Source organism: Aquarana catesbeiana, linkage group LG02 (genome assembly GCF_042186555.1).
Source record: "Aquarana catesbeiana isolate 2022-GZ linkage group LG02, ASM4218655v1, whole genome shotgun sequence".
NCBI lineage: Eukaryota > Metazoa > Chordata > Amphibia > Anura > Ranidae > Aquarana > Aquarana catesbeiana.
Window position 1 is genome coordinate 259,911,009 of NC_133325.1, and position 3,579 is coordinate 259,914,587.

At 43.0% G+C, this 3,579-nt stretch overlaps 1 pseudogene; it reads left to right on the top strand.

The window, feature by feature from the left end:
* Positions 1-602: 602 nt before the first annotated feature.
* Positions 603-770, top strand: LOC141130785 (U2 spliceosomal RNA; annotated as a pseudogene).
* The last annotated feature ends 2,809 nt before the right edge of the window (positions 771-3,579 follow it).

Consider the following 3,579-nt stretch of genomic DNA (forward strand, 5'->3'; position numbering starts at 1 on the left):
AGAAATTTTATTTATTTTTATTCTTTACTAGTAATGGCAGCGATCAGCGACTTATAGGGGGACTACGATATTGTGGTGGACAAATTGGACACTAACTGACACTTTTGACACTTTTTTGGGGACCAGTGACACTAATACAGTGATCAGTGCTAAAAATATGCACTGACAATATACCAATGACACTGGCTGGGAAGGAGTTAACATCAGGGGCGATCAAAGGGTTAACTGTGTTCCTAGCTGGTGTTTTACTGTAGTATGGGTGGTACTTTTAGAAGGGGAAGGCATGGATCCATGCCCCCGCTTTGCAAGAACACAGCATCTATGCTTTCCTTACTGACTGTGTACTGAACGATCAGCGGATGCCAGCAGACATTGGGTACACGTGACCCGCTGATCAGCTCCCACTGTTTAGAATCACAGCGGGAGCAAGCCGACAGTGGCGGGCACTCGCACCCGATACCCGGAAGTGATCCTGTGAGTGATCCTGCACAGCTAGGCTGCCCTGTAGCAGTAAAACTGCTATAGGGCGATCGTCAAGTGGTGAAAAAAAAACACTGTTAGATAAGGTGTTTCTGTGAAGGTTTACATTAACAAATGTAAATATCACTTCTCTGCCTTTTAACTAAGATTAAGTGTGGTGTCTGTTCTTATCAGTTTATTATCTAAAGCGTACTCTATCTGGGGACCAGATAATTAAACACATTTTTAGAACAGGGAGATGGAAGAAGAGTTTGCTCTGTCCAATCTATGCATCAACTGGTGCACCAAAAAAAAAAAAAAGTATAAACAATATAGTAATTATGAATACATTTTAGTTAGATGGGCATATATTTAAACCATTTATGGTGTTACTCTTTCCAACTTGTTACTTTCTACTTTGCAATTGCTTTGCAATTGTTTTTCCTTATCACACTTCACATGGGTTGTAAACAGCAGTCTTCTTTGAATCCTCCAATCAAGCTGTGCCCAATATAGATTTGCTAGGTGAAGTGACCAATTAGGGTGCATTATACTAGCCACTGTACAGAAAGGAGAGGGGGATATAATGAATTGTTACTAAGCTGTGCTTTCTCTTTGTCCTGAGACACACAAGCCCTCAGTATGAACAGACTTGAAGCTGAGAGATAAACTAACTACATACTTATACCATATATTGTATTGTAAACATGGTTTTGTGTGTAATTTGTAAATAACATGTAACCCAGTGTACTTATAGTACACATTGTTTTGTAAATACTGTTTAATGTGGAATTTGTATATATTATGTAACCCTATCAGTAAATGTTTATTTTTGTTCAAAAATCCTTAGATCTAGCTGTGTATATGTAAATACTCCTGTGGTGTAGCCACATTTACACATAACTAGGGATGAGCTTTGAGTTCGAGTCGAACTCATGTTTGACTCGAACATCGGCTGTTCGCCAGTTCACCGAACAGCGAACAATTTGGGGTGTTCGCAGCAAATTCGAAAGCCACGGAACACCCTTTAAAAGTCTATGGGAGAAATCAAAAGTGCTAATTTTAAAGGCTTATATGCATGGTATTGTCATAAAAAGTGTTTGGGGACCTGGGTCCTGCCCCAGGGGACATGGATCAATGCAAAAAAAAGTTTTAAAACGGCAGTTTTTTCGGGAACAGTGATTTTAATAATGCTTAAAGTGAAACAATAAAAGTGTAATATTCCTTTAAATTTCGTACCTGGGGGGTGTCTATAGTATGCCTGTAAAGGGGCGCATGTTTCCCGTGTTTATAATAGTCTGACAGCAAAATGACATTTCAAAGGAAAAAAAGTCATTTAAAACTACTCGCGGCTATTAATGAATTGCTGGTCCGACAATACACATAAAAGTTCATTGATAAAAACGGCATGGGAATTCCCCACAGGGGAACCCCGAACCAAAATTTAAAAAAAAAATGACATGGGGGGTCCCCCTAAATTCCATACCAGGCCCTTGAGGTCTGGTATGGATATTAAGGGGAACCCTGGCCAAAATTTAAAAAAAAAATGGCGTGAGGTCCCCCTCAAAATCTATACCAGACCCTTGAGGTCTGGTATGGATTTTAAGGGGAACCCCGCGCCAAAATTAAAAAAAAAATGGCGTGGGGTCCCCCCAAAAATCCATACCAGACCCTTATCCAAGCACGCAACCTGACAGGCTGCAGGAAAAGAGGGGGGACGAGAGAGCGCCCCCCCTCCTGAACCATACCAGGCCACATGCCTTCAACATTGGGAGGGTGCTTTGGGGTAGCCCCCCAAAACACCTTGTCCCCATGTTGATGGGGACAAGGGCCTCATCCCCACAACCCTTGCCCGGTGGTTGTGGGGGTCTGTGGGCTGGGGGCTTATCAGAATCTGGAAGCCCCCTTTAACAAGGGGACCCCCAGATCCCGGCCCTCCCCCCTGTGTGAAATGGTAAGGGTGTACAAAAGTACCTCTACCATTTCACAAAAAAACTGTCAAAAATGTTAAAACTGACAAGAGACAGTTTTTGACAATTCCTTTATTTAAATGCTTCTTCTTTCTTCTATCTTCTTTCTTCTATCTTCTATCTTCATTCGGGAAGTGTCACACAGCGGGAGCCTCCCATCATGCCATCATGTATGCGGAGCTGCCCGAGGAGAAGAAGGGAAGAAGACGCCGTGGAGGAAGATGCCGGACAAGAACACCGGAGGAAGAACCAGAAGAAGAAGAAGATGGAGAAGGAAACCGAAGGAAGATAGAAGATAGACGATAGAAGAAAGAAGATAGGAGATTGAAGAAAGAAGAAGCATTTAAATAAAGGAATTGTCAAAAACTGTCTCTTGTCATTTTTAACATTTTTGACAGTTTTTTTGTGAAATTGTAGGGGTACTTTTGTACCCCCTTACCATTTCACACATGGAGAGGGCCGGGATCTGGGGGTCCCCTTGTTAAGGGGGGCTTCCAGATTCCGATAAGCCCCCCCGCCCGCAGACCCCACAACCACCGGGCAAGGGTTGTGGGGATGAGGCCCTTGTCCCCATCAACATGGAGACAAAGTGTTTTGGGGGGCTACCCCAAAGCACCCTCCCAATGTTGAGGGCATGTGGCCTGGTATGGTTCAGGAGGGGGGGACGCTCTCTCGTCCCCCTCTTTTCCTGCGGCCTGCCAGGTTGCGTGCTTGGATAAGGGTCTGGTATGGATTTTTGGGGGGAAGGGGTTCCCCTGTGGGGAATTCCCATGCCGTTTTTATCAATTAACTTTTATGTGTATTGTCGGACCGGCAATTCATTAATAGCCGCGAGTAGTTTTAAATGACTTTTTTTCCTTTGAAATGTCATTTTGCTGTCAGACTGTTCTAAACACGGGAAACATGTGCCCCTTGACAGGCATACTATAGACACCCCCCCAGGTACGAAATTTAAAGGAATATTACACTTTTATTGTTTCACTTTAAGCATTATTAAAATCACTGCTCCTGAAAAAACTGCCATTTTTAAAACTTTTTTTTGCATTGATCTATGTCCCCTGGGGCAGGACCCAGGTTCCCAAACACTTTTTATGACAATAACTTGCATATAAGCCTTTAAAATTAGCACTTTTGATTATTCATGTTCGTG